Here is a 10,231-nt window from a genome sequence, read left to right as displayed (position 1 = left end):
GCCCCCTTCCCATCCAGCCACAAGGGCCTTGCTGGGTGTCCATGCTACCTCTCAGGTCTCAGGACAGGCTGATTCCCCACCTGGAATGTTTGCTCCCCTCTTTCCTTCCAAGTCCTGCCCCTCCTTGAGGGGAGACACCACCTCCCACACTTGCCCCCAGCACTCTGTGCTGGAACCATCATCCACAACCCTGAGTTCCTCTACTCTGAACTTCCCAACATGCTGTTCCCACTGCAGGGAACACTCTTCCCCATGACCTTCCTCTACTCATTCTTCAGAAGCACATATGCTCTCCTCCAGGAAGACCTCCCTGATACCCACTACTCCCAGGCTGGGGCAGGCACGTACTCTGGGTTCCCACAGTCCCCTGTACCTCCCCTTTCCAGGACCTGACCCCTCTGCCTGTGCTTCCCCCATCCCAGCCCAGACCACACTGGGCAGTCAATGTGACTGATCTGACTACCCCACTAGAGGCAAAGCTGTCTCTGTCACCACTGTGACCCCAGCATCGCCCAGCTGAGCTTGGCCATGGAGCTAGCTGGCATCAACTCTGGATGTAAGGAGCTGAGGCCAGGGTTTCCTGGGGCCTCCAGCACTAAGAACAGACAGAGGGGCCTTCTGCATTCCCGCCCTCTGGATCTCCTCCAGCCACTTCTTATTCGGGAAGCTGGGGTATGTTGAAATAACACAGAATTAAATGCAGGTGGAATTTACTTTAGATTTGGAGACAAAGGGGGAATGTGACATTCCCAAAGTGACACCAGGAGCCAGTGACCTCCTCACCCTGGGCAGGGCCTTCTGTCAGCTGTCCAAGGGTGGGTCTCCTTTAGTAAAAAGATAGAAAATAATGGAACCAGTCCAGACCTGTTCGGGCAGCAGAACTGAGAACATGAGAAACCTTAGGTGTTCCCCCAGATTGAGGGCTAGGCCTGGGGGCTGAAATGGGCAGGTCCAGGGAGTGAGGAGTTGAAGGGATTCTTTCCGTGCAGTCTTTGAGATTTTTCTTTTTTTCGTTTTTGGCCACGCCACTTGCGGGATCCTATTTCCCCAACCAGGGATCAAACCCGCGCCCTCCGCAGTGAAAGCACGGAATCCTAACCACTGGACCGCCAGGGAACCCCTAGTCTTTGAGATTTTTAATGAGCTCATAATCATCTACTACTTGTGTAACTGAATTTCTATGGAAAACGATAATGGAGACAATGGCACTGACTTTGGGCTGCTGTGAGATCAGAGCGCCACGTGTGACATGTTACGCACATCCAGAAAGACACAGCAGTGAGCTGTAGCACTCACACTGCCTGCCAGGATTTGCCATTAGTCATGCAATGTCTTTAATCCTCCCGGGAAGGTATACTAATATAACGTCCCCATTTTACGGATGAGAAACTGTAATAGAGGGAGGTTATTAGCTCGCCTGACCAAGGTCACACAGCTTCTCGAGGTCAGCGCAGGATTCGAACCCAGGTGGCCACACTTGGCAGGTGGAAGAGGAGGAGGAGGGAAGGGAGGGGGAAGTTTATCCTCTGTCCCTCTCAGGTTCTTGCTCCCTCCAGTCTAAGGTTTTCTCCCCCTCTCTTGTCATCTCCCTTCTCTGCCCCTCAAGGCTGAAGTCCAGTGACCTGTGGGGCGGAGGGCGCCCCCAGGTGGAAGTTGTGTGTGAGCCACGGAGGGAGCTGGAGGGTTGGAGCGTGGGAGCGAATGGGGGTGAGGCCCTTCCGGGGTCCTACCAGGATATGGAAGGGTGGGCATCAGAGTGGGGCTCACTCCTTCATTTCTTTTTTTTAATTTATTTATTTTTGGCTGTGTTGGGTCTTTGTTTCTGTGCGAGGGCATTCTCTAGTTGCAGCAAGTGGGGGCCACTCTTCATCGCGGTGCGCGGGCCTCTCACTATCGCGGCCTCTCTTGTTGCGGAGCACAGGCTCCAGACACGCAGGTTCAGTAGTTGTGGCTCACGGGCCCAGTTGCTCCGCGACATGTGGGATCTTCCCAGACCAGGGCTCAAACCCGTGTCCCCTGTATTGGCAGGCAGAGTCTCAACCACTGCGCCACCAGGGAAGCCCACTCCTTCATTTCTTAAACACTTTTTCTTTTTTTTTGGCCGCACTGAGCAGCATGCGGGATCTTAGTTCCCCAGCCAGGGATGGAACCCTTGCTCCCTTCAATGGAAGTGTGGAGTTTAACCACTGGATTGACAGGGAAGTCCCACTCCTTCATTTCTTCATCACAGCCCAGAGCAACCACTCTGTAACAGGCAAGTTGCCGGGTAGGGTTGGAGCAAAACAGTCCTCCCGAACTGAGATAGGAGACGGAAGAAACAACCCAAAACAACAGATACTTATGTGACCCTGAGCATGTAACCTTGACTTTCTTCTGCCCCAATTTCTTCATCTGATGTAGATGGTATACCAGCTCTTCCCGCAAAGCATTAATAGGGGATAATAGGATTCAAGCCTTTTCTAGGAGGACCCCAAGGAGATTCTTTAACCCAGCCTGGGGTGGGAGGTGAGGGGTCTGGGCTAACTAGTGATCACTTTTTTTTTTTTTTTTTTAATTTATTTATTTATTTATTTTTGGCTGTGTTGGGTCTTCATTTCTGTGCGAGGGCTTTTCTTTCTAGTTGCGGCAAGCGGGAGGCCACTCTTCATCACAGTGCGCGGGTCCCTCACTATCGCGGCCTCTCTTGTTGCGAAGCACAGGCTCCAGACGCGCAAGCTCAGTAGTTGTGGCTCACAGGCCTAGTTGCTCTGCGGCATGTGGGATCTTCCCAGACCAGGGCTCGAACCCGTGTCCCCTGCATTGGCAGGCAGATTCTCAACCACTGCGCCACCAAGGAAGCCCCTGGGCTAACTATTTACTGAGGTTTTAAAGCCCAAGGATTCAAGAGGTGAACCAAAAACCCAGCCCCTGCTCTTAGGGCTCACCAAAATGTTCTGTGCAGGCCAAGGAGCAGAGTAGCCCCATTATCACATTTGATGGTGACTATATCCCTGGGAGGTAGGTACAATTATGAGCCCGATTTACAGATAGGGAAAACTGAGAGGTTGAAATAACTTGCTAGAGTTACACAGAGAGCTGCGGCAGTGGCAAGGCAGAAACTTGAATTCAGATAATTCCTGTTCTCAAAAGTTTCCAAACTGGAGGCTCTAGCCCTTCAAAGCTCACACCTGGGCCTCCAGCCCATCTCCCCAAACTTTTCCTGTTCCTTTTGAACGCTAAACCATTCAGCATTCCACTCCACACCCTCCCACCCCACAATCTCCCACCCGCCAACCCCCCACCCAACCCCACCACCCCCATCCCCACCTCACCTCCACCAACTGGCTAAACCACATACTTTCATCAACGAAGGCAGTTCTTCCCCTAAGAGAATTCCAAAGTCAGCTGCTGAGACTGTACACTTCCATCCCACTTAACATCTGTGTCTTCCTGGCCAGGTGTTGCAGGGTGAGGAAGATGGACCCTGTCCCTGCCCTGGATGCCGTACAGCTCTGGGCTTGGGGCACAACCAGCATCAGAAATTATCAAAGATGGGCAATTTAAAGACCCTCTGGCTTCAAGTGGAAGGTGGATGGGAGTCTGCAGGCCTGGATGCCAGGAGCTCTAGGAGGAGACCAGGTTGGCCCCAAAGGGAAGATAGGAGGGGGCAGATTGAAACCAAATGTTGCAAGCAGAAGGAACCAGACCCCCATGACTCAGGCATTTGAAATGAGGAAATTCTTAACCAAGAGAAAGATACACTGCTTTCTGTAAGAGAAATGGAGACATTGTGTCAGAGCCATTCCATGAAATACCTCCCAGAAGTTGAAACAAATGAACCAGAGCTGCATGTACTGGATATGAATGATCCCAAAAACCAAGAAAAAAGGCCAGTTGCAAAAAGATATGTGTATGCTATGTGCTGCCCTGTGTATCAAGTTCTTAAACCTGCAAAAGAATACTTTCCCAAATATTGTGTTGGATGCACACATATGTAGTAAAAGAATAAAAAGATATGTCAGAATATTAACAGTAAGACAGTGGCTTCCCTGGGGAGGGGAGGGAGCGGGGCGGGGAGCGGGGGAAGGAATATGACATCTGAGAGGGGACACAGGAGACCCCAACTCAGTCCAGAATATTTTCTTTCTCTAAATAAATAAATGGTAAAAATGCTAAGATATAATAAAGATAAGTGTGCAGACACAACTAATCATGACAATTCCTCAAAACCTGTCCTGTCTCTGTATTTGAAATAATTATTTCTAAAACAGAAAGGGAGGGTAGGTGGAACCAGATCATAATCAGATACAGTTGTAGATGGAGGGGAGGGAGCAAGAATCTTCACAGGAAAGACCTGCAATTTTATTTTTCTCAGCCTATGGCTGCCTTCCTGATGTGAATTTATGGGGCCAGTGCCTTACTTTTTTTTAACTTCCCTCCCCGACTACAGTATGATACATAGAAGGTATCAGGAAAAGAGAGGATGGGGTGAGAGTGTTACTGAACCCAACTTGGGTTCACTCGCCCACCATGTAGCAAAGCCAATCTACTGATACCAGGTTGTAGTGAAGGAAAGTACAGCATTTATTGCAGGGTGCCAAGCAGGGAGAATGGGCAGCTCATGCTCAAAAGACCCAAACTCCCCAATGACTTTCAGGGAAGGTTTTTTAAAGGTAACATTTGGGGTGAGGTTGCAGTTTGTGGACTTTCTTCTGATTGGTTGATGGGGAGGTAACAGGATGATGTTTCAGGAATCTTAATCATCAACCTTGTGGTTCCAACCAGTCTGGGGTCTACTTGCTTGTGGTCCATGTAGTCACCATCCTCCACCTGGGTGGGGTGGAGGGTCTTAGTTTCTGCAGAACAGCTCAAAGATATGTATCAGATTGCTGTGTATATCAGTTGAGGAGGAACTAGGAACCTGTTTTATCAATGGAACCAATGAAACATTGTTTAAGCTATCATTACTTTTCTTATTCAACTGCTCCTCCTTTGCTTCTGCATTCCCTCACTTCCCTAATTAGTAACTGCTTAAGTCTGTTCTTTGGAACTCAGAGAAGGCCTAGGAGACAAAAGCCTCTTTCTACAAACAAGAAAACGGGGACACAAAAGGGTTTTTGTACCCAGGAAGACCCCACAGGATCCTGCTCCCTCCTGCTGAGGGGAACAGGGCTGGGACAAGAAAGGGAATACAGTTTTGGATAGAGAGGTTAATCATAAACTCAGCAGGGGAATGTGGTTTTAGGGGGATTTGGTTTCAAGAGCATGGGATGAAGTGGTGAGTGAGAGGTTATATGAGGGGGTGGATGAGGGGATGGATGAGAGATGGGATAAGGGTTGGGATGGGGGACAGCAGCAGAAGACCAAACAACATTGCTGCCTGTGGTCTGTGACATAGTCAAGTCCCTCATGTTACTCACAGCCAAGGATGCTCTTGGAATCTGGGGAAGCCCTAAGCCCAGGGTAGCAGGAAGGAAGCAAGACTCATCTTTTTTTTTTTTTTTTTAAATATTTATTTATTTATTTGGTTGTGCCGGGTCTTATTTATTTATTTATTTTTATATTTTTATTTTTGGCTGTGTTGGGTCTTCGTTTCTGTGCGAGGGCTTTCTCCAGTTGCGGCAAGCAGGGGCCACTCTTCATCACGGTGCGCGGGCTTCTTCACTATCGCGGCCTCTCCTGTTGCGGAGCACAGGCTCCAGACGTGCAGACTCAGTAGTTGTGGCTCACAGGCCTAGTTGCTCCGCGGCATGTGGGATCTTCCCAGACCAGGGCTCGAACCCGTGTCCCCTGCATTAGCAGGCAGATTCTCAACCATTACGCCACCAGGGAAGCCCCAAGACTCATCTTAAACTTCCCCTTTGCCCAGTTCTGGGTGCTGGGTCGGGTAGCTTTGCAGGAGGGAAGGCAAAGAAACTAAGATAAGCAGAGCTGGGAAAAGAACATTACTGGGAAGGCGTAGGCCAGAGAGTAGCTGGCCATGGCTCATCCCCACATAGCAAGTCAGGTTCTAGAACTGTAAGGCTTGGAGGAGCTCAAGCAAAATAAACCCCCAGCAATTTCCAGAACCCACCCACCACTCAGTCTGCTGGAACCCTGGGGTTGGCAGACCCCAGAGTGGTCTTAAAAAATCCATCATAGGACTTCCCTGGTGGCGCATTGGATAAGAATCCGCCTGCCAATGCAGGGCACACTGGTTTGAGCCCTGGTCCGGGAAGATCCCACATGCTGCAGAGCAACTAAGCCTGTCGGCCACAACCATTGAGCCTGCACTCCAAAGCCCATGTGCCACAACTACTGAGCCTGCATGCTGCGACTACTGAAGCCCACGTGCCTAGAGCCTGTGCCCCGCAACAAGAGAAACCACCGCAAGGAGAAACCCATGCACCGCAACGAAGAGTAGCCCCCACTCACTGCAACTAGAGAAAGCCCGCACGCAGCAACGAAGACCCAATGCAGCCAAATAAATAAATAAAATTTTAAATCTTAAAAAATAAAAAAAATCCATCATAGGAGGCTAAATTTAAAGTCACCCAAGGGGGAATTCCCTGGCAGTCCAGTGGTTAGGACTCCGCACTTTCACTGCCAGGACCCAGGTTTGATCCCTGATCTAGGAACTAAGATCCCGCAAGTCACACAGCATGGCCAAAATATTAATAAAATAAATAAATTAAAAGTCACCCAGGTTCTCACCCAGTCCAGATCAGAGGGGGTCTGATGGGAAGTAGCTGGTGAGGGGTCAGCTGTCAGCCACAGAACAAGATGTATGAGCATCTCCCAGTCCAGGGGAGGAGAGGCCAGGATCCACCACAGATAACTCAGTTACTGCAAAATCTATGATAGGAATCTCTGAATCTTTGCTCTTTAGACTGAGAATTTGGGAACCTTGATTGCTCTTTAGATGAATTTGAGAGACTAGCAAACTGTATTCAAATCACTCATTCAACAAAATATTTATTGAGTACCTACTGTATGCCAGGCACTGGGGACACAACAGTAAACCAGACAGAAGTCCCTGCCATCATGGAGAGAATATTTTGGTGGGGGAAGGCAGAATGAAAATGTAAATCAATATATAAGATGCGTTCAAGGTAGTGATGAGAGGTTATGAAGAAAATTCTGTATGTATTTAACAAACACATTCAAAGCTGACTATATGCCAGGCACTATTATTGTAAGTTCTTAGAAAATATTAATTCATTTAATATTTATTAAATACCTTATTTAATAAATTAAAGCAGGGTCTGGGATTGGGGAGGGAGTTAATTCAGCTTGTTTCATCTGGAAAAGTCTCTTCTGGAGGGGACCGGCCTTTAAGCTGAGAACAGAAAATGAGCCAATCTCAATCTCCAGGCCAAGCATTTCAGGCAGAGAGCTGGTGCAAAGGTCCTGAGGCCACCTTTTGGTGTTCAAAAAACTGAAAGAAGGCTAGCACGAGTGGACTATCATGAGCAGAGAATAGAGTGGGCCAAGATGATGTCAAACTCAGCAGCCAGTGGACAGATCCCCAAAAAGGGCCCTGTAGGCCACCATGAGGGACTTGAATTTTATTACCACGGTAGTGGGTAGTCTTGTCTTGGAATCTTTAGAATCTTGGGAACTTTTACATTTTCTTATCTGTAGGATTTTGCAATCAAGTTCATCTTAAAACAGTAGACACCTAGACCTTTGCAATCTTGAAATTTCTATTCTAGGCCAAAACCCTTTCTCTCAAAACATGGCCAGAATGTTCTCTGCAGTCTCCTCGGGCCTTGATTCTAGCCTCTGACATCCCAAGGGTGTCTCCTGAAACCAGAGAGAGATGGGGGGAGGCTGGCCTACAGTTTGTTGCCATGAAGTGGGTGCCAGTTCTTAGTTTCTCCTTTGCCTTCTGGAGGGTCTTGGGAGGTCCCAAGTCCAACCTCTAACCTGTCTGTCCACTCAGCTCTTCTCCTGGGATAGCAAACAGACGTCTCCAACTTCTTCCGGCCAAAAGAGAATTCCTGATTCCAATCCCTCCTGTAAAACCTGCTTCACCAGTTTTTCACCTCTATTGGTCCCCATCTCCTTCCCACTTGCTGAGGACAAAAGCAATCTAGGATTAGGGAAAACATTTGTTTCACTAGAAAATACATTCTTCTGGGTTATCACATTCTGGTGTTGTTCATTGTCTTTGCAATGGTCTCTGTCCCTCTACTGCAATAGTCTCTTGTTCTTTTCATAAATTTATTTATTTATTTTATTTTTGGCTGTGTTGGGTCTTCTTTGCTGCGCACAGGCTTTCTCTAGTTATGGCGAATGAGTGGGGGTTACTCTTCGTTGCGATGCGCGGGCTTCTCATTGCGGTGGCTTCTCTTGTTGCAGAGCACCGGCTCTAGGCGCGCGGGCTTCAGTAGCTGTGGCTCATGGGCTCTAGAGCACAGGCTTAGTAGTTGTGGCCCACAGGCTTAGTTGCTCCACGGCATGTGGGATCTTCCCGGACCAGGGATCGAACCATGACCCCTTCACTGGCAGGCAGATTCTAAACCACTGCGCCACCAGGGAAGCCCCTGAAATAGTCTTTTGTAATACAGTCTCTCCTTACCTCATACCAGAATTACTTGTATTCGACAGAAAAAAACCCGGGTTCCTTCCTTTGCCTTCAAACTCAATTTGTCAGCAAATCCTACTGGCTCTACCTCCAAATAAATCCCAAATGTATCCATTTCTTTCTCTCCCCACTGCTACCCACTCTGCTCCTAGCCATTGTCATCACTTGCCTGGACCTTGCTTGCACTAGGTTCCCAGCTTTTCCTTCCCCTGCTCCCCATTCCCCACAGTTCCTTCTTCAGAAGGCAGCCAGAAGGATCTTTTTAAATGCAAAGAGAGGGGAGTTCCCTGGAGGTCTAGTGGTTAGGAGTCTGTGCTTTTCACTGCCAAGGGCCCAGGTTTGATGCCTGCTCAGGGGAACGAAGATCCCACAAGCCGCGTGGCTGAAAAAAAAAAAAAATGCAAAGAGAAAACGAATCTTTGGTGGGGGGCGGGGGCGGCATTGATCGGTACAGTGGTGGGAGTGGGGGAATTGACGGGAGAGGTCAGGAGGGAGGTGTCTGGGATGATGGTAACTCTCTGTATCCTTATAGGAGTTTGGGTCACACGGAGGATGTACCTATGTGTCGAAATTTGTGCATTTCATCGTGTGTAAATTTACCTGGGAGGTGGCAAGGAATGACCTGTACACCAATATTAACTCTAGCAAATGATATGCATGTTGATGTGTTTAGGAGTGAAGGGTACTGGTGTCTGCAACTGTCTTTGTTTATTTTTAGGTTTTTTGTGGCTGCGCTGGGTCTTCGTTGCTGCGTGCGGGCTCTCTCTAGTTGCAGTGAGCGGGGGCTACTCTTTTTTTTTTTTTTTTAAAGAAATTCACGTTCTTTTATTTATTTATTTATGACTGTGTTGAGTCTTCGTTTCTGTGCGAGGGCTTTCTCTAGTTGCGGCAAGTGGGGACCACTCTTCATCGCGGTGCGCGGGCCTCTCACCATCGTGGCCTCTCTTGTTGCGGAGCACAGGCTCCAGACATGCAGGCTCAGTAATTGTGGCTCACGGGCCCAGTTGCTCCGTGGCATGTGGGATCCTCCCAGACCAGGGCTCGAACCCGTGTCCCCTGCATTGGCAGGCAGATTCTCAACCACTGCGCCACCAGGGAAGCCCGCGGGGGCTACTCTTCGTTGCAGTGCGCGGGCTTCTCATTGCAGTGGCTTCTCTTGTTGCAGAGCACGGGCTCTATGCTGGCAGGCTCAGTAGTTGTGGCGCGCGGGCCCAGCCACTCTGCAGCATGTGGGATCTTCCTGGATCAGGGCTCGAACCCGTGTCCCCTGCATTGGCAGGCAGATTCTTAACCACTGCCCCACCAGGAGAGCCCTGCAACTGTCTTTGAAACGCATCAAAAAAAAAAAAAAAAAAAAAAAGATGAATTGAGACAAGATGAATAGATACATAACAAAGCAAGGATAGTTAAAATGTTATTGGTGGGGCTTCCCTGGTGGCGCAGTGGTTAAGAATCTGCCTGCTAATGCGGGGGACACAGGTTCAAGCCCTGGTCTGGGAAGATCCCACATGCCACGGAGCAACTAGGCCCGTGAGCCACAATTACTGAGCCCGCGCGTCTGGAGCCTGTGCTCCGCAACAAGAGAGGCCATGATAGTGAGAGGCCCGCGCATAGCGATGAAGAGTGGCCCCCACTTGCCGCAACTAGAGAAAGCCCTAGCACAGAAACGAAGACCCAACATAG

Source organism: Balaenoptera physalus (assembly GCF_965194825.1).
Source record: "Balaenoptera physalus genome assembly, chromosome: 19".
Lineage (NCBI taxonomy): Eukaryota > Metazoa > Chordata > Mammalia > Artiodactyla > Balaenopteridae > Balaenoptera > Balaenoptera physalus.
Note: the sequence above shows the minus strand (reverse complement) of the source record.